The following is a 21,919-nucleotide window of genomic DNA, read 5'->3' as shown; positions in this document are numbered from 1 at the left end:
GAGTGATGCCTCTCACATGGGAAGCTCCAAGTTCGGTTCCCATTGCCTCCTAAAGAAGACAAACAAACAAAGAGCAGACAACAAGCAAAAACAATGAACAGACAATGAGCAAAAATGATGAGAAAGACAATGAGCAGATAATAAGCAAAAACAAAATGAGCAAGGAGCAGATGTGGCTCAAGCTGTTGAGCGCCCGTGGGAGGTCCTGGGTTTGGTTCCTGATGCCTCCTAAAGAATAAAAAAACACCAGATGAGCAGACAATGAGTGCAAACAATGAGCAAAACAGAAGAGGGAGCCACTTCAGGGGGTGGAAAAAAATAAGGGGTACGTTTTCTCTTCTCAGAATTGTAGGGTAGGAAAACTAGAAGATTCTGTTAGAGACTGTGGAATGGTTGAGTAGGAAAGGTTTACAATTAATAATTATTTTGGGCATATATCCACTTGGCACATTGCTGTTTATTACTAATATTTCCATAGTATAAATTCATCACCCCGAGATAAAAGCACCCTTCTTGCAGAAAAGTATCCCCTATTCTGTTTTACACCCAGAGCTAGACAAGTAGTAGGACTGCAAATACATGTTCTCTTCTTTTTCATTAAAGTTATTTATTCCTGAATTTTGATCTTCTGGAGACCCTTGTCTTTCTCTCATCTATTACCTGTGGGGAAAAATGATCAAGAGAACTTGAACAGGCCTTATGACTCAGACCCTTAAGAGAAAAGCTTAGTGAAAAGGTTGGAACTTTGTGCTCTAGCAGAAATATGTTTGTTTCCTTTCACCTTTCCTTGACTGCATATAGGAGAAGTAATGACAACTGCTAGATTGCTTGCCCTGACAACGGTGAATCAAGACTCGCCCAATTGCTGTTGTTCAGACCTGGAGCTGTACCTTTATAATCCAGCCTTCTGAATGACCCTTAAGTGAAAGGACAGAGCTGACTACATTTTCTGAAAAGATTAAAAATGAAATCTATTATCTGTAAGAGCAGTCAATACCATGTAGCTTCCCTGTTTCATCAAATGGTTAATAGTCCAGCTTTATTACAGATAGGATTAAGACCACCTGCTGCTCTACCTTGCACCCATTTACCACTACTACTAATAGAATCACATTTAGATGTGGGAATTACCAAGAGCTTCCTTTTGTTAGGAATAAACAGTTTCTCCCTATCATATTTTCAAAACCTAATTTTAAACTCTATTTCCTTCTTAAATCCTGCCTCATTAATCTGTCTATTCTGAAAACACCTTTTTTCCATGTGTTCTCTTCTGTATTTCTGGGACCTGTAGTAATCAATTGATAATTACTATTACAGTGCTTCCAATGAATTTAAGCCTTTTCCACACAGGGATACTGAATATCCACTCCTTTATTCAGAGAACCAGTATTTATTGATCTTCACTTGGGTGTCAGAAATCTTGAATAAATAATAAACAATTGGTTGCTTTGATAATGGCAAAATTACCCATAATCTAGACTTTGCTATAACATATATGTAAGTCTCCATTCCAGGCTGATCATTGTCTTTGTTTTCTGGAGCCACCACACAGTGGGTTGGCTTAAACAGTAAGAATTCATTACAACACAGTTTTGATTCTAGAAGTCTGAAATCAAGATGTTGGGAAGGTCATGCTTTCTCCTGGAGTAAGTAGCATTCTGGTGATGGCCACCCTACATTGCATGGCAAGCTCTCTCTCCTGACTTCTGAATTCTGCCGTTTTGAGGCTTCTACTGACTATGTCTGAAGTTCCTTTCTTTACAAAGCTCCCAATCATATGGATTAAGACTCACCCCAACTCAAGTTGGCCATACTTTCACTAATAATAACATCTTCAAAAAGTCTGGTTTCCAAATGGGTTTACAACCACATGATGCAGGTTCAGATTTTTTCCTTTACTTGAGAAGTTGTGGGTTTACAGAACAATCATGCATAAAACAAGGATTCCCATACACCGCCCGCTGCCAACACCTTGCCTTGGTGTGGAGCATTTGCTACAACTGGTGACAGCACATTTTTATAACTGTACTATTAATTAAAGTCCATGGTTTAATTTAGGGTTCACTGTTGGTGTAGTATAGTTTCATGGATTTTTTAAAAATTTTGTTACCATTTATGTAATCTAACATTTCCCCTTTAAATCATATTCAGATATATATTTCAATTCTGTTCATTACAATCACAGTGTTGTACTATCATCACCCCATCCATTACCAAAATATTTCCATCATTGCAAATAGGAACCCTGTACATATTAAGCCATAATTTCCATTCCTTTTCTGCACCACATCCCCTGGTAATCTAAATTCTAAATTCTGACTCAATGAGTTTGATTATTCTACTTGTTTCAAATCAGTTAGATGATACAGTATTTGACCTTTTATGCCTGGCTTATTTTACCCAAATAAAGTCATCAAGATTCATCCATGTTGTTGCATGTATCAGAAATTCATTCCTATATACAGCTGAATAATATTCCATTGAATGTATATACCACATTTTATTTGTTCATTCACTGGTTGATGACACTTAGTTGCTTCCATCTTTTGACATTTGTGAGTAATGCTGCTATGAGCATTAGTTTGCAAATCTCTGAATCCCTCCTTTCAATTCTTTTGAGTTTATACCTAATAGTGGGATTGCTGGGTCATATAGTATACTTAGCTTTCTCAGGAACTGCCAAACTGTCTTCCACAGTGGCAACACCATTTTACATTGACATCAATAATGAATAAGTGTTCCCATTTCTCTGCATCCTGTCCAACATTTTTTTCCCGTTTTTTTTAAAGCAACAATTTTAATGGGTATAAAATGGTATCTCATTATGATATTGATTTGCATTTCCCTGAGGGCTAATGATGCTGAACATCCTTTCATGTGTTTTTGTTTTGTTTTGGGTATTTTTTGGGCCTTTTTTTATATTTCCTTTGAGAAATGACTATTCAATTATTTTGGCCATTTTTAAATTGAGTTGTTTGTCTTTTTCTTATTAAGTTGAAGAATTTCTTAATATATTCTGGGTATTAAAACCTTTATTGGATATGTGGTTTCCCGTGTAGGTTGTCATTTTGCTTTCATGATAAAGTTCTTTGAGGTGCAAAAGTTTTTAATGTTGATGAGGTCCCATTTTTCTATTTCTTTCTTTTATTGCTTTTATTTTGGGTGTAACGTCTAACAAACTATTGCCTATCACAAGGTCCTGAAGATGCTTCCCTACATTTTCCCCTAGGAGCTTGACAGTTCTTATACTAAGGTCTTTGATCCATTCTGAGTTGATGATTTTATGTGGTGCAAGGTTAGGGTCCTCCTTTTTTGTAAATGAAGGTTCAGATTTCCCAGCATCATTTGTGGAAGAAGCTGTTCTTTCCCAACTGAATGGTCTTTGTCACCTTGTCAAAAATTAGTTGTCCATAAATGTGATGGTTGATTTCTGAGTTCTAAATTAAGTTCCATTCGTCTATCTCTCTGTCTTTCTGCCAGTACCATGTTGTTTAGATGTGGCTTTGTAATACAGTTTAAAATTGGGAAATGTGAGTCCTCTTATTTCATTCCTCTTTTTCCAGATGGCTTTAGATATTTGGGGCCCCTTACACTTCCTTATCCATTTAGTGACTTACTTTTCCATTTCTGCAAAAAAGGTTGTTGGCTATTGATTGGGCTTACATTGACTCTATAAATCTCTCTGGGTAGGATTGACATCTTAATGATATTTGGTCTTCCATTCCCTGAGCACAGAATGTCTTTCCATTTATTTGATTCTTCTTTGGTATCTTTTAGCAATATTTTGTACTTTTCTGTATGCAAATTCTTTGTTGTTGTTGTTGTTGTTGTTTTAAAATATTTATTTATTCCTCTCCCCTCCACCCCACCCCACCCCACCCCACCCCACCCCACCCCGGTTGTCTGTTCTCTGTGTCTATTTGCTGCATCTTCTTTGTCCACTTCTGTTGTTGTCAGTGGCACGGGAATCTGTGTTTCTTTTTGTTGTGTCATCTTGTTGTATCAGCTCTCTGTGTGTGTGTGGCACCATTCCTGAGCAGGCTGAACTTTCTTTCGTGCTGGGCAGCTCTCCTTACGGGGCTCACTCCTTGCGTGTGGGGCTCCCCTATGCGGGGGATGCCCCTGTGTGGCATGGCACTCCTTGCACACATCAGCACTGCGTGTGGGCCAGCTTCACACGGGTCAAGGAGGCCCGGGGTTTGAACCGCGGACCTCCCATGTGGTAGACAGACGCCCTAACCACTGGACCAAGTCCGCCGCCAACAAATTCTTGACATTCTTGATTTCCTCCTAGGTATTTGACTCTTTTAATTTTTTTTCTGATATCTTCTTCAATTGTTCATTGCTTGTGTGTAGAAACAAAACTGATTTGGGGATGTTGATCTTGTACCCTACCACTTTGTTGAATTCATTTATTAGCTCTAGCAGATTTGTTGTAAATTTTTCAAGATTTTCTGAATGCAGGATCCTATCACCTGCAAACAAGTAATGTTTTACTTCTTTCCAACTTGGATACTTTTCTTTTCTTTTTTTAACTTGTCTAATTTCTCTGGTAAGAACCTCCAATACAATGTGAAATAACACTGGTGACTGTAAGCATCTTTGTCTTGTTCCTGATTTTAGAGTGAAAGCTTTGAGTCCTTCACTATTAAATAGGATGTTAGCTGTGAACTTTACATATACACCCTTTATCTTGTTGAGAGTATTTCCTTTGATTCCTAGTGTTCTAGTATTTTTATCATAAAGCATGCTGGATTTTATTAAATGCCTTTTCTGCATCAATTGAGATGATCATGTGTTTTTTCCCTTCATTCTGTTAATGTATGTATTACATTAAATGATGCTCTTATGTTGAACCAACCTTGCATACCATGGTTAAATCCCACTTGATAATGGTGTATAATTGTTTTAATATGCTGTTGGATTGAGTTTCTAGTGTTTTGTTCAGGAATTTTGTACCTGTATTCATAAGAGATACTGCTCTGTAGTTCTCTTTTCTTGGAGGTTTTTTTTTTTAATCTGGCTTTTGTACAGGGGTGATGTAGGCCTTGTAGAATGAAATACAGCATGCTCTTTCCTCTTCAATTTTTTGGAAAAGTTGAGCAGAATTGGAGTAAAAGTCTTCTTGGATTGTTGGGTAGACTCCCCCTGTGAAACCATTTCTGTTCTTGGGTTTTTCTTTTTGGGAGGTTGATTACTGATTCAAGCTCTTTACTGAAAAATGATTTGTTGAGATCTTGTAGTTCTTCTTGAGTCAATATAGGTGACTTGTGTGTATCTAAGAATTTACCATTTCATCTAGATTATCTCATTTATTAGCATATAATTGTTCATAGTATCCTCTTGTAGTCCTTTTTATTTCATTGGGGTTGAAGTAACATCCCACTTTTCATTTCTGATTTTCATTATTTGTATCCTCTCTCTTTTTTCATTGCCAGTCCAGCTAAAGTTTTGTCAATTTTATTGGTCTTTTCAAAGAACCAAGTTTTGGTTTTGTTGATTCTCTATTAGTTTTTTTGGTTTGTTTTCTATTGCATTTTTCTACCCTCAAATCTTTGTTATTTCCTTCCTTCTATTGGCTTTGAGATTAGTTTTCTCTTCTTTTTCTAGTTCTTCTAGTTTTCAGGGTATGTCTGTGATTGCAGTCTTTCTTTTTTTTAAGATTTAATTTTTTACTATTTATTTATTTATTTATTTCTCTCCAACCCCTCATTGTTTGCACTTGCTGTGTGCTCTGTTTTTAGGAGGCACCAGCAACTGAACCTGGGACCGCTGATGTGGGAGGGAGGTGTCTAATCACTTAAGCCACGTCCATTCCCTGTTTGTTCTGTCTCTCATTATGTTTTTTTTTCTTTTGTCTCTTATTGCATCATCTTGTGTCAGCTTGCCATGCCTGCCAATTGCATCAGCTCGCTGACTTGCTTGTTTTCTTTAGGACGCACCAGGAACCTCTGCTCCTTACTTTGTTGTGTCTCTCATTATGTTTTTCTTCTTGTGTCTCTTGTTGTATCAGCTTGCCATGCTTACCCATCAAACAAGCTCTCTGTCTTCTTTAGGAAGCACGAGCAACCAAAAAATGGGTCTCTCATGTGGTCAAGTGGAAGCTCAGTCACCTGAGCCATATACACTTCCCCTTTCTTATTTTTTAATACATGCATTTAGAGCTATAAATTTCCCTCTCAGCACTGCCTTTTCTGCATCCCATTAGTTTTGGTATGTTGTATCTTCATTTTCATTTACCTCAAAATATTTCCTAGTTCACTTCTAATTTCCTCTTTAACCCATTGGTTGTTTGAAAATATGTTCTTTAATTTCCATTTCCACGTTTGTGAATTTTCCATTTCTCCTATTGTTATTTATTTCTACCTTCATTCCATTGTGGGTGGAGAATTTACATTGTATGATTTCAATATTTTTTAATTTATTGAGACTTGTTTTCTGACATGACATGGTTTATCCTGGAGAATGATCCATGTGCACTTGAAAGGAATGTATATTCTGTTTTTATTTTTTCATAGATCTAATATATCTTTTAGATCTAGTTGGTTTAGAGTATCATTCAAGTCTTGTATTTCCTTATTGATCTTCTGACTAGATGTTCTATCCATGATTGAAAGTGGTATGTTAAAATCTCCTATTAATGTAGAACCACCAATTTCTTCCTTCAAATCTGTCAGTATTTTCCTCATATATTCTGGTGCTGTGCTGTTAGGTACATATATATTTATAATTGTTATATCTTCTTTTACCAGTTTATAATGATCATTCTTGTCCATCATAACTGTTTTTGACTTAAAATTTGTTTTTTTCTGTATCAGTATATAGCCACCCCAGTTCCCTTTTGGTTACTACTTGCATGGTATATTTTTTACATCCTTCATCCTCAGCCTACTTGTATCTTTGGCTTTAAAGTGAGTCTCTTGCAGACAGCATATAGTTGAGTTTTGTTTTTTTTTGTCCATTGTGCCAATCTCTGCCTTTTGACTGAAGGGTTTAATCCATGTACATTTAAAATCACTACTGAAAACACAGAACAGTCTTCTGCCATTCTGCTATTTAGCCTTTTTAAATTTTATACCATTTTTGTCCCTCACTTCTATTAATGCCTATTCTTTTTTTGTGTGTTTTATACCATATTGAGTACCTTCTCATTTATATGTGGATTTATTTTTCACCTATTTTCCGGGTGGTTACCATGAGGTTAAAATTTACCACCCTAAATATTGATACCAACTTAATTTCAGTATCATGCAGTAATAATTTTCCTACATCCTTCTATCCCCCCACCATTTTTTGTACCTGTTACCATTTGTATCTTTGTACATTGTATATCCAAAAATATAAATTTATCATTATTTCTATGAATTTGCATTTTATCACCTGTACACAGTAAGAAGGGCAGTTACAAGCCAAATAATACATGACAATAATATATGCATTTACAACTGTGCAAATGATTACCTTTACCCCAGGTCTTTATTTCTTTATTTCTCTTTGAACCTCTGTCTAGTGTCCTTTCCTTTCAGTCTCAAGAATTCCCTTTAGCATTGCTTATAGGACAGGTCTGGTTATGATGAACTCCCTAAGCTCTTATTTATCTGAGAATATCTTTTATTTTTCAGATTTATTATTTATTTATCTCTCTCCCCTTCCCCCATCCCCCGCCCCCGCCCCAGTTGTATGATCTCTGTGTCTATTTGCTGTGTGTTCTTCTTTGTCCACTTCTGTTGTTATCTGTGGCACAGGAATCTGTGCTTTTTTTGTTGTTGTTGTGTCATCTTGTTGTGTCAGCTCTCCGTGTGTGTGGCACCATTCCTGGGCAGGCTAAACTTTCTTTTGTGCTGGGTGGCTCTCCTTATGGGACACACTCCTTGCACATGAGGCTCCCCTATACGGGAATACCCCCATGTGGCAGGGCACTCCTTGCGTGCATCAGCACTGCGCATGGGCCAGCTGCACATGGGTCAAGGAGGCCCAGGCTTTGAACTGTGGACCTCCCATCTGGTAGATGGATGCCCTAACCACTGGGCCAATTCTGCTTCCCTGAGAATATCTTAATATCCCCCTCATTGTTTGAAAGAAAGTTTCAGCAGATAAAAAATTCTTGATTGGCAATTTTTTCTTTCAGCACCTTTAGTATTTCAACTCAATTCATTCTTACCTCCATGGTTTCTGATAAGATATTGGCACTCAATCTAATTAGGACTCCTCTGTGTATAACATGTTGCTTTTCTATTGCAGTTTTCAGAACTCATCCTTGTCCTTTGCCTTAAATAGTATGGTCAGTATATTATGGGGTGTATTGTTTTTGTGTTTATCCTCCTTGTTCTTCTCTGAGCTTCTTGAATGTGCGTATTCACATCTTTTTCTACTTTTGGGAAGTTCTCTTCATGATTTCTTTGAATATTCCTTCTACCCCTTTCTTTAATTCTTCTCCTTCTGGGGCTCCCATAATGCATATTTTAGTGTTCTTTAAGTCCCCAGTGGGGACTTGCTTTTATATTTCTTTTTTCCTTCTGTTTCTCAGCTTGACTTACTTAAAGTGTCTTATCTTTAAGTTCACTGATTCTTTCTTCCACCAACTCCAATCTTCTCTTAAAACTCCTGGGACATTTTTCATTTCCGTTATTGAGGTCTTCAACTTCAGTAGTTTTATCTCTTTAGTAAGATGCTCCTATTACTCCTTTATGGTTTTACTGATACCCTTTAGCTTGTTATCTGTATTTTCCTTCATTGTTTAGAGCATTGTTAAGATCACTTTTAAAGGCTTACCTTGGGAAGTGGATGTGGCTCAACTGATAGATCATCTGCCTACCATATGGGAGGTCCAGGGTTCAAACCCAGGGCCTCCTGTCCCATGTGGTGAGCTGGCCCATGCATTGCCATGCCACACAGGGGTGTCCCCCATGTAGTGGAGCCCCACATGCAAGGAGTGTGCTCCTCAAGGAGAGATGCCCCACAAGGAAAAAAAGGCACAGCCTGCCCAGGAGTGGTGCTGCACACACAGAGAGCGGACACAGCAAGATGATGCAACAAAAAGAGACACAGATTCCCAGGGCCTCTGACAAGAATGCAAGCAGATACAGAAGAACACACAGCTAATGGACACAGAGAGCAGACAACGGAAGGGGGGGAAGGGGAGAGAAATAAATAAAATCTTTAAAAAATAGTAATAATAAAGGTTTACTTCAGAATTTCCACATCCCTTTCCACTTTGTTGGTGTCTTCTCTATTTTTATCCTCTTTGGATGAGCCATCACTTGCTGTTTCTTTGTCTTGTACTATTTTATTGCATACTGTACTTTGTAATATTTTAAATGTTAGTTCTGGGATTTATTCCCTGAGAGGTCTCTATCTTGGTTTTTTAACCAGCTGGTGATTATTTAGATATTTTCTTGGGCTTCAGTTATCCTATCAGGATGGGTCAGCTCAAGGCAAATGCAGGGTGCAGGTTTTCCCTCTCTGGGTTTCTGTCTTGTCTTGGGCTTTTGCTAGTTAGTTGTTTTTGAGTTCCCCTGTTTACAAGAGTGTCATTGTCCCCTCTATTTCCCAGGAGACAGGCCTCTCTCTCCCAGGTATTTGAAGCCAGCAGGTCCTTGCCTCAGACTGTCTACCGCTATAGTTTTTACACTTCTTTCATGATCTCAGGCTGCTTTTGCCTGAAGGACAAATTCTAGAAGAAGGGTCACCCTGGGAATGACTTTCCCAATTTAGCCTTTCCCATCCAAAACAGGGCATGGGACCCACAAAAATGGCACAGTCAAGTTCCAGAGTGCCCTGGGGAGGGGAGTAGGAAGGGGACTGAGAGTTTCTCCTATGTTTCCCCACAGCTGAGCTTTCCTGGACTGCCCAGTAAATGGAACCCTTCAACCAACTGTTCCCCTCAGCTCTGAGGAAGTGCAGCGTTTTTAATTCTCTACCACCACTGGCCCTGTCCAGGGAGGGTTGAAACAATGGTCACCACCATCTTTGTCTGGGCAGTTTGAAACAATGGCTTCCACACTACTGTCTAGGACAGGTTGGAACAATGGCTATACGCAGAGCCAGGCCCCCAGCTGTGCTAACTCCTGATCTTGGGGAATAGGATTTTCATATCCCATTCTTTCACCAACGAGCCAGTCAGGGGCTGGATCCTGTAGCAGCCTGCTGTGAGTGCTGGCACAGAGAGGGCAATTTGCTGGTCTTTACTGTGGTTCCTGAGCCTCTTCCTCACGCTCTTCCCTGGATACTGCATAGTGTCCTTCTGTCCTCTGGAATTTCAAAATAGTTGTTTCAGACAGTTCCTGCTTGTTCAATATTGTTTTGGTGGAAGAACTGAGTCTTGGAGCTTGTTACTCTGCCATTTTCCTTCAATCCTCCCTCCAGATCAAAATTTAAATGTCTTTTGTGGGGTACATTGCTGCAATAAGCTCAGCGATAGGTTGGCTCGAAGGGAAGGCAACGCAGAGCTTTATGAAATAAAGGGACAGAGAGAGAGGCACAGAGAGGAGATAAAGATGGAACCAGGGGACTTAGCTTCTGAAACTGAGAACCTCGACCCTAGTTTCCACCTTCTATTTATTGAAAACTACCAAGCAGTTGTTTGCTATTAAAACTGCAACATCATCTATAATAGGGAAAAACTGCAACATCTAACAACTGCAACATCTACAATAGAACAGATGTAACATTTACAATAAGGAAAAGGTAAGCCAGTTTCCTGCAACAGTACGTGATTCAGTTCCCAACAGTCAGTGTATATGGAATTTTGAGCACTCCACAAACAAGCTGAAAACTCTACTTTATCATGTCGCCCTGTATGAAAATGTGGGGAGCAAAGTAAAGAAGTAGAGAGTTATCGTACATCTATAAGAATTTTAAATGAGAGAGGAAAATAGCCAGCCCACAAAGGTTTCAACTGCATAAAGCGTAGCTGTATGAAGGTGAATGTAAGAATCATCCACAGAGGCTTTGTTTTGTTTTATTTTTTAATCCAGCTATGCTTCAGCCCAGTCCTCTCCCAGAAATATTTTAACATAGATTCTGATATGTTCCTATCCAAAAGCATAGTTAAGCAGGTGGAAATTATTATCCTTGACAAATTCATGTCTAAATGTTAAGAGCCTCTGAGATTTGAGTAGCTTGTAATAGAACAACCTTTGTACCAAGAAGATCTTTTTTAAAAAACTGAATATAAAATAATTTGTTTAAGGACATCAGAGACCTACTGAAGCAATGGGAATTCAAGAGAACATGAGCTTGTGAACCGTCAGCTTTTTATCCATGATGGTGTGTTGGACAAAGGCTAATAATTTGGAATTTGACCCAGCAGCAAGACCAATCTCTGGGGAAAAGAGAAATAGCAACACTTTTGGAAGTCTTCCAAGTCCAGAGGGATTAAACTGGAGTTCTGGGAGATATCAAAACTTTAGCCATATTTGTCTTTAAGATGTGCAAAACTGAAGAAGTACAGGTAGAAGAGGGGAAAAACAACCCTAAGCAAACAAGAACAGACTGCCAAAACCCTCCAGGGTGAGAGATCGGTTGAATACACAGTTTAGCCCCTTGACAATGTTAGAGACATATGCCCAAGAAACACAGAATGAACCAGAAGTAGACTGGGCCTTCCCAAACTTTCAGTCCAGACTTCACTCAGCTCTATCCCTGATTGAATTAAAATAATTAGTCAAGTAATGAAAGAAGTGTTTCATGTCATCTGGAGCCTTTACAATTTCATGTGCCTAAAGTCAAGATGAAATTACTCCAAACCAGCAGGAAAAAAAGTAGATGAGAAAAACAGATTTACAAGGGATCTAGGTACTCATGTTAGCTGGCATCAGTATCTAGAAGAAAATAACCATACTTAATAGAGTAAATAAAAAAGAAGAAATACGGAGAAAATAAATGAATAGATAGAGAATTTCATCAGAATATTGTAATGAAAGAGAACTAAATGACCTTTCTAAAACTATAATATGCAATACTGCAATGTGTTTAATAGCAGATAGACAATAATGCTAAAAGTTTCCAAGATTGATGACGAAGATTAACCCCAAATTCATGAACCTCTGTTAACCTTAGCAGAAAAAGTACAAAGAAATCCCAATTGGAAAATCATAATACAGCTGCTGAGTAAAGGGGAAAAAAGACACAGACCCACACACAGAGTGCCATATAAAGAGCAGGACAGAGAGAGTGAGAGAGAGAAATAGAAAGAAGAAACATCTTAAAAGCAACCAGAGGAATAAAAAGGATATTATTTTCAAAAAAGGCACAATAAGACTGAGGTTTGACTTCCCAATTGAAATATGAAAGCCAGGATACAATGGAAAAGCATGTGTAAAATGCTAAAAGAAAAATTGACAACTTAAGAGTTCTATAGCCAGCAAAAACAAAAATAGAAGTAAAATAAAGATGTCTTCAGACAAATAAGAAAATAAAAAAACTTTTTTTTTAAAGTGGTAAAGCTTGGCTAAGAAAAGGAAATAATGATTCAGATGAAAATTTTTAACAAATTAAAATTGGTTTTTATTAAAATAAAAAGCAAATAATTACTGTTTATAAGGTACACATCTTAAATAGATGAAACAAAATATTTAAAAAGAAATGGATGGAAAATATATGCCATGCTAACATTAACCAAAAGACATTTAGTTTTTATACTAATTCCAAAGCATATTTTAATGCAGAAAGCATTTATAGGAAAAAAATGAATATTTTATAGTGACAAAACATTAATCCACCAGGAAGTTATAACAACTCCAAAACAATATATGCACTTAATAGCACAATAAAAATATACGAAGCAATATTGATAGATTGAAAAAGAGTGAACACAACACAATCATAGTGGAGACCTTGGTGTGCAACTTTCCCAATACTTGATAGAACAAAAAGACCAAAGGACGTAAATGAACAGAAAACACAGCAAATTTAAGTTAATTGAAATACATAGACCGTTGCCCTTACTAACAGTAGAATACATATAAAATTTATAAAAATTTGCTGCATCACCGAGGAAGCCTTAAAAATTCCAAAGGATTGATTTCATTCAGAGTATATACTCTGGCAATAGTGAAATTAACCTAGAAATTAATAAGAGAAGATAGAAAATTCCCAACTGCTTCTCAATCAAGGAGTTAACGTTTTTTTTGTAAGGATGTACTGTTGTGGGGACTTCTTCTGCCGCTGGAGTACAGCCGGCGGATCGCTGCCGGGGGTCGGGCCTACGCCACGGCCTGACCGGGGCGGCAACGGGCGGCTCAAGGCTTGGAGGGGACGCGCGGTCAGATGGAAGAAACCACGGAGACAAGGTCTATGCGCAAGTCCAATTTATTGAGGAAGTACACTTAGCTATATAGGGTTGGGTAGAGGGAGGGGTTGGAGCTAGGGCGGGCTGGCTAGGGGTGATAATGGATAGGCGGAACTGGGCAGGCAGCTATGAGGTAAGCAGTGGCTAAGGGAGAAGGCAGATTATATGTTGGCAACCTGGGCGGGACTGGCGGGAAGGACAGCAAGGGCTGCAAGAAGATAACAAAGGCTGGGGGAAGGGGTGGAGGGAGGCAGCAACAATTGCTCCTTCTGTTTTTTAAAGGAAAGTAAAAGAAATTAGAGTATCAGGCTGGGGAGGGTGAGGGGTAAGGGGGCAGGATTGACCGGCCACGGGCAAGTGACATAGCATTTGATCAGGATGCATGTATAGCCCTTAGGGTCGGTGCATGCTGGTGTTAGACGAGATGTCTAGCATGATGTTGCACACGCTTTTAGGGGTGGCTTGCACTGTGGCTAACTTGACTGTGAAGACTTCCCGGACATATAGCAATAAAGGGGGGCGGAGGGTGCACCCAGACCCTTTACGCCGAGGGAAGCAAACCCGTGCCGGCGGCCAGAGGCAGGGAGTCTCACAGCAGGTAGCTTTACAGGCAGGATGTACGGTGGGGAAAGGGGCGAGGACGTGGGCGAGGGCGGGAGGTGGAATCAGTAGTAGCGAGACGTTGGTAATGAATCTGGACAAAGGAAGAAAATACGCTGTTAGCTTGATCTTTGGCAAGGCGAATGATTCGTCGAACGGCCCAGGGACCAACGGTGAGACCTAGGACGAGGAGCAAGACTGGGGTTATTAAAGGCAGGAGGTAGGGGAGGAGGGGCTGCAGGAAACCCCAGGAGCTGGCAGCCTGGGCTCGCTCGAGTCGGCGTTGGTTAAGGCCTTTTTCAAGTTCTTTTAGGCTGGAGTCTACTAAGCCAGTGTAGTTGGCATAGACGCAGCATTCTTCTCCTAGAGCTGCACACAGGCCACCTTCTTTAAGGAGAAGGAGGTCGAGGCCTCGGCGGTTCTGCAGAACAACTTCCGAAAGGGAATTGAGAGAGTCTCTAAGATATTTGACTGCATCTCGGAGGTAGATAATGTCAGTGTCGACTGCTTGTCTGAGGTTTTGGAGGGCGGAGGCCTGTGTGGATAGGGCTGCGACACCAGTGGCGGCCCCAGCTGCAGCCAGAAGGGAAGTGACAGTGAGTACAGCAGTGATAGGTTCGCGTTTGTGGAGGTAGATGGCTTCTTGAGTGTGATCGAAGGCTTCAAAGAAATGTCTTGGGGTGTGATAGATGACTCGAGGCGTAAGGAGGATGAGGACACACGTTTCGTTAGTCATGTTGAGAGTGGCGACAGATAGGCACGGGGTAAGTCCAGTAGAAGAGCAAAGCCATTGAGTAGTGTTTAAGGGGACTAAGTATTTGGCGGAGACCTCTGGGGAGGTATAGTTGGAGCAAACGGTAAGCTTAGGAGTGTGGGCAGAGCGGGGGTGGACGCATAGACCTTTGGAGGAGATGTGCGTGAGGGTAAGCGGGACATGGGTAGACTGATTCCAGTTGCAGGAAGAAGGGGAGTCTTCTGTAGAGGAGTTGAAAAGTAGTGAGGGGATTGCGAGTGGATCGTAAAGGGGGAGGCTAGGGGAAAGGCATAACCAGCAGGAGCGGGTGAGTTTGGGGTGGGAGGCATTGAGAGAGGAATAGGAGGCATTTAGGAGTTTGAAGTAGGGGCTAGAGGGGATGAGAGGGCGCGGCTGCATGCGAGGAGCGGGGAGGGAGTTAAGGCCTGTAGAAAGTGTGGTAGTAGCCAAGGTGGAAGAGGCATCGAGAGGAGTAGATGGGGGCGGGAGACGGACAGTAGACGTGGGGGGAGGGTTAAGAATTTGGTTGGGGCCAATGGCGGAGGGTGGGGTGGAGACGGGGCGCTTTTGGATTTCAAACAGAGCGCCGTGGTCGTAGTGGCTCATATACAACCGGAGTCCGTAGGGGCGGGCGGCTAACCAAGTATCGTCGTTTGGGTTTTTCACAGTCAGCCAGATGAAGTCCCAGCGGGTGCTGTTGACGACTCGGAGGGAAAGATATGGGTCTCTGTTGGGGGCACCCGACCAACCATAGGCCATGGTCTCGCATCCCCAGGAAGGGCAAAAGAATTGTGATGGGTTATGACAACCTCGAGCACTAGCAGGGCAGATGTAAAAGCCGGATACAGGGTTGAACTGAGGACCAAGGAGGCGGTTGTTTCGGGTAAGCAAGCATGCTGTGTCTCCACCTCGACAGGATGAAGGAAGGTGAAAGCCTACTTTTGCTTTTCTGGTGTTTTCTACTCGACATTCAGGACGGAAGGAAATTCCCACAAGAGGGCAAACGTGCGTGAAGAAGGAGGGAGCTATGCTAGTAACATTGTAAGCAAGAACGCGTTTTTCTGGGAATGTTTGGAGGGTCCAGTTGAACGGCTGATGGGAAGAGGAGCCCTGAGCAGAGGAGGCTAAAGACAGCATGAGGATAAGGAGATGAATGAGATGAGGGAGAGTGGGGGGGCAGGGAGCATGGGTATGGACAGAACGGGCTCGTCGGAGGAGCTGGAGAATTTGGCGTTGGGTGGGGTCATCATCTTCAAGGGAAAGGCGGCTTAGGCGGCGGGCAAGGAAGCGACGCCGACGCCGTTCGCGGCGAGAGAGAGCTGGTGTGGCTTCCACAGGTGACGGCGCAGGAGAGGTAGACTCAGATGTGCTTGCCTGGGGGCGCATAGTGAAAACCTGCAACAACAAAAGGAAGAAAAGAGAGCCCTCACGGGGGGGGGGGGGGGGGGGGGGGCCAATTAGTATCTCTCGTACGGAGGGCATGGTGTGCTCATCATTTAGTGGAATATTGGGGTCAGTATGGGTGAAAGAGTCTCAATCATTGCTATTAGCATTGTTTTCTGGTGTCAGTGGACGTGGGATGTCATCTGGGTTATGCGGTTGCGTCGCCGGCCGGATGTTTCGTCCTGGGACCCAAATAGGCTGTCGCTCTGTCTCTGGGAAGATACAGGCGAAGCCTCTTCCTTGTGCTAGCAGGGGGGCCAGATCTTGCCAGCGGTTAGTGGCTGGATCTTTCCAGTAGACTAGAGGAACTTGAGAAGGTGGCCACATAGGCCCCCAATGCTTATGTGTGGGAGAGAGTCCTTGACTGTCAAAAGTTAAGAGATTGTGGTGAATGAGACAAGCAGTTACAACATCTGCTGGAGCTTTGTGGGGAGAAGAGGCTCTCTCCTTTTGAATGAGCAGCTTGAGCTGTTGGTGAGTGCGTTCGACGATTCCTTGTCCTTGTGGGTTGTATGGAATGCCGAAGTGATGTGTGATGTGATACATCTGCACGAAGCTGGCAAAGGAAGCACTGCGGTACGCTGGCCCGTTATCTGTTTTGAGGTCCCATGGGACTCCCATGAGCAAAATGGCTTGGCGGAGCGCCTTGATACAATGTTTGGCGCTTTCTCCTGCGAGGGGGACTGCATAGCACAGGTGTGAAAAGGTGTCAATGGCCACGTGAAGATATTTGAGGCGGCCGAAGGCGCTGACATGAGTGACATCTAATTGCCATCTCGAGTTAGGTCGGAGGCCACGAGGGTTAACGCCTTGAGGTTGTAGGGGCCCCAGGGGGAGAAGAGGTGCGCAAACGCGACATGAGCACACCAGATGTTTACAGGTTTCGATGGGCAGATCTGGATAAAGTTTGTGAATAGTCCGTGCAGAGTAATGAAACCGAGAGTGTAGTAACTTAGCCTTATTGATGGAGTTCCCAAGCTGGTCTTCACATATATCGTAGTTCTTGGAGGCTAATGGGTAGACTTTGCGGCTCGACACAGCTGCGTCGGCGAGGTCGTTGCCGTGAGCTAGGGGCCCTGGGAGGTTAGAGTGACTCCTTAAATGAGTGATGTACCATGGCTGTTGTCTCTCCTCGAGCAGGCGTTGCACGAAGGCAAGTGCTCGATCAATGTTTGAATCGCCTGGTAAAAAGGTGGCGAGTGGCAGGCTGCGGCAAACCTGAAGCGTGTATAGACTGTCAGTAAAAATGTTGAGAGTCTGGTCCGGGTGGAGATTAAGGACTGCGGCGACAGCTAGAAGTTCGCCTACTTGAACAGAAAAGTCATTTGCGAACAGCAGTTGCCGGGGCTCAGGATTTTTAGGAGTGTATATGATGGCTGCAAACACCATTTTTGAGGCGTCTGTGAAAGCAGTGATGGCTGAGGGGATTGGGTTCCGCGCAGGCAATGGACGGAACGGGTTGGAAAACGCCAATTGAGACATTCCCTGCAGCAATCGGTGATGAGGATAATGGTTGTCAAAGGAGCCACGAAAGAGCTCTACCAGGCTTTGCATCTGGGCATTGTGCATGATGAGGGAGGTAACTTCTTTTGCATCTAAAGGCCAAACAATAGTGTGTGGAGGGATGCCATACGTTTGTATGGAGAGGAGTACCAAGTCAGTGGCCAACGCGATCCAGGCCCTGGTAAAGGGGCAAATTTTTGGGAGTCTGCTCTTTGACGTATGCAGGAAAAGAAGGGGGCCATCTTGCCACAAGAGGCCTGTGGGTGTGATTGGCGTTGGCAGGACTAAAGCTAAAATTGGAAGGTCAGGGGAGAGCCGCTCTAGGCGGCACTGCTGCAGCGCGGCGCTAACTTGCTGGACGACTTCTTGAGCAGCAGGAGTGATGGTGATGCTGCGGGTGGCTGCAGTTGGTGGGCTGTCTTTGGTCTGCAAGAGCTCGAAGAGGGGTTGCATCTGCGCTGTTGTGATGGGCAGCGCCGAGCAAAGCCAATTGATTTGTCCACAAAGTCGTTGGAGTTCAGTCATCGTCATCTTGTGAGAGACATGAATTTGTGGGCTTGTGGGTTGAATGAAGTGATGAAAATGAAAGCCCAAAAATTGAAAAGGAGGTTGGAGGTTTATTTTGTCTGATTGCACGGTAAGTCCGAGGCTTGAAAGGTTTGTCATCACTGCAGAGAGCAGGTCATTGAGGAGCGCGCTGGAGCTCGCTGCTAAGAGAAGGTCATCCATATAGTGGAGGATGTATGTTTGCTCTGGATGGAATTTAGAGGGCAGCGGCTCAATGGCATGGTTGACATAGAGCTGACATATGGTTGGGCTGTTCCGCATACCCTGTGGCAGTACCCGCCATTGGAATCGAAGCGCTGCGCCCTGGTTGTTGGTGCGTGGGACTGTAAACGCAAATCGCGGACAGTCCCGCGGGTGAAGAGAAATAGAGAAAAAGCAGTCCTTGATGTCGATGGTCGCCGCGTGAAAATGCTGGGGGACTGCGGTGGGATGCGGGCAACCTGGCTGAGGTGATCCCATTGGCTTAATGTGCTTGTTGATTTCTCGAAGGTCATGGAGAAGGCGGAACTTGCCCGTGTTTTTCTTGTTAATGACGAAGATTGGCGAATTGTAGGGACTGGTGGACGGCTCAATATGCCCTGCCTGCAATTGCTCTTCGACGAGGGCAGAGAGAGCTTGTAGCTTGTGAGCTGGCAAGGGCCACTGCTCGACCCAGATGGGCTCCTCTGTGTCCCATTCCAGAGGGATAGGGTCAGGTCTTGAGATGGGAGCAGTGGCCCCTATAAGGGGGGGGGGCAGCGCAGCTAAGAAGGCTTCTGTGGTGATTCGAGCTTTTAGCTGGCTGAGGACATCTCTCCCCCACAGGATGGTTTGGACTGAAGAGAGTACGAGCGGGCAAATTTGGCCTTCGTGTCCCTCTCGGTCGCTCCAGTGCAGGGGCTGGGATGTTCTCCAGGAGGTAGCGGCTCCCGTGGCACCTATGACTTGAGGGCCAGTCTCGAGGGGCCAGTGATTGAACGCAGCGATTTCGAAGGGAACACAAGAGATTTCAGCACCAGAGTCTAAAAGTCCATCAAGCCATTGCCCATCTATTTTGAGCTCTAATGAAGGTTTTTGATGACGTTTAATAGGCATTGTCCACATTATGGTTTTGGAGCTTTCCGGAGGGCCTCTTGGGAGAGGGGCTGAGGCCTGCCCCGTCGCCCGTTTAAAGGCTGTCTTGGAACACGACAGTCGTGGGCCCAATGATACCCTTTTCCACAGCGCGGGCAGGGGGTGGAGGGCGGTCGGGCGGCAGGAGCAGGGCGCGGCGGTGGCACTATAGGCTGGGCTACTGGCTGCGGTGGGGCTGGAAGGTTGGGGCACTCACGAGCGAAGTGGCCTAATTCGCCGCAGCGGAAGCAGGTGTTGGTTGTTTGAACTGCAGCGACGATAGCTGTTGCGAGCGCAGAAGTTTGTCCGGACACTCCGGAACAGGCGAGGACCCAGTCTTGGAGTGGCTTGTCACGCAGGGGGCGGATGATGGCTTTGCAAGCTGGGTTAGCCCCCTCTTGTAGGATGTCCTTAACGAAGGACTCGCGGGCTGTGTTGCCGACAACTCGCCTTTCTGCAGCGGCTTGCACACGAGCTACGAACTCGTTGAATGGCTCTTCGGGTTTTTGGAAGAGCTTCATGAGAGGCTCTGGGGCGGCTGCGGTGCACGAGCGGAAGGCTCGAAAAACACAGTCACGGAGCTGGAGGAAAAACCCGGGCGGGGTGGCAGTGTAGGCGCTGGGATCGCCGTAAGGGCCGAACCCAAGAAATGCGTTTGCGGGGTAATGCACACCTTGACGCGCGTTGTCAGCAATTTGATTGTCGATTAAGACACCGAGATGGGCTTGCCAGTCAATGAACTGTCCAGGGGAGAGAACTGCTCAGGCTAGGGAGATCCAGTCGTAGGGGATGCAACGCGGGATGGCCATGCGCTCAAGAATGTCTTGGGCATGAGGACTGGCAAGGCCATCTTCTTTTATCGCGTTGCGAAGCATTTGAATGTCTTTGGGGGAAAAGGGGCTCCACGCTTGTGGGTTCTGCGGAGTGCGAACGGGATTAAGGGGGAACATCTGAGCCAGAGGCGGAGTGGGGGGGGTGAGAAAGGCGGTGTCGTACGCCGGCGGAGGGGGGTTCACGATGCTCCCGCTATTGCTGGGGAAGGCGGGAGATGAAGCGGGCCCTGGAGGTGAGGCATTGGCAGTGCTAACGGGCGCCGGCCAGGATGGCGCGGCAGTAACTGTGTTTTTGATTGGCCAAGATGGCGGCACGGAGACGTCACGCCTGCCATCACTTCCGGACTCGGGCCAAGATGGCGGAGTGGCCGCGTCACTTCCGGGCACAGGCCAAGATGGCGGAGTGGCTGCGTCACTTCCGGGCACAGGCCAAGATGGCGCCGGAGGCTCTTCCGGTTTAGTGGAAAATGGCGGCCGGCAGGCATCCGGGGCGGGGCCGGATGGTGACGAGACAGGAAGAGGCGGGTAGAGGCGGGAAGACGGCGCAGAAGAAGAAGAAGAAGGAAGCACGCCATGTTGGCATTGTTTGCAGGGCGCGGTCAGGGAGGAAGAAGGCGGGAGGTCGCCATTTTGAATGGGGTCTGAATCAGAGGCTGTGGGGGGATTCAGCTCGAGCACGGCCTCGAGCTGGGCGGGCAGAGAGCGAGTATCGTCGTCTCCATCAGGGTCGCAAGTGAGAGGGTGGCCAGGCTCACAGGCGAGAGCGGAGGCAGGGGAGGGCACGCCTTGGAGACAGGCGCGGATAGCGACGAGAGCCGGGATAAGGCCAGGGGGAAACTGCTTGCGTTCGTGCTCCATAGCGGACGTTACCCGCTGAATTAAATGTTCATAAGTCTCTGGGCTCCAGAGAGCACAGGTGACGAGCCAAGGGTTAAAGGGTAGGAGAAGGTCCCAATACCGCTGTAGTTGACGGAGAGAGACCTTCACGTGGTGAGTTTCTAAAAGGGCCGCGAGTAAACGTACTTGAGGGACTTGGCGGGACAAGAGAGAGGCTCCCATTGTGACAGAGGGTTTAGGAGGGGGGTAGACTCGCTGTCGCTGAGGGCCGGATTAGGTTCACGGGTGGGCTGGGATGGCGAAGAGGGAGGGAACAGCGCCGGAGAGTCCCTACCTTGAGCGGCGGCACGGGAGGACGGCGATGGGTCCTGTGCGGGAGGTCGAGCAGCTGGCCGGCCAAACAGGAACGCGAAGATGTCGCTCCACCGCATACAGAAGGGAGCGGAGTCCCTGTTCCGGGCGCCAATTGTTGTGGGGACTTCTTCTGCCGCTGGAGTACAGCCGGCGGATCGCTGCCGGGGGTCGGGCCTACGCCACGGCCTGACCGGGGCGGCAACGGGCGGCTCAAGGCTTGGAGGGGACGCGCGGTCAGATGGAAGAAACCACGGAGACAAGGTCTATGCGCAAGTCCAATTTATTGAGGAAGTACACTTAGCTATATAGGGTTGGGTAGAGGGAGGGGTTGGAGCTAGGGCGGGCTGGCTAGGGGTGATAATGGATAGGCGGAACTGGGCAGGCAGCTATGAGGTAAGCAGTGGCTAAGGGAGAAGGCAGATTATATGTTGGCAATGTGGGCGGGACTGGCGGGAAGGACAGCAACGGCTGGAGGAAGGAGATAACAAAGGCTGGGGGAAGGGGTGGAGGGAGGCAGCAACAATGTACCAGGGCTTGAACCATACGTAGGGAGCAGGCATTCAACCACTGAGCTACATCTGCTTCCAAGGAGCTAACATTTAAATAGCACACAAGTCAAAGAAGAAATTATAAGAATCAGAATAT

This window comes from Dasypus novemcinctus, chromosome 14, assembly GCF_030445035.2.
Source record: "Dasypus novemcinctus isolate mDasNov1 chromosome 14, mDasNov1.1.hap2, whole genome shotgun sequence".
Classification (NCBI taxonomy): domain Eukaryota; kingdom Metazoa; phylum Chordata; class Mammalia; order Cingulata; family Dasypodidae; genus Dasypus; species Dasypus novemcinctus.
The sequence above is the reverse complement of the archived record's forward strand: the minus strand, read 5'-3'. Positions refer to the sequence as shown.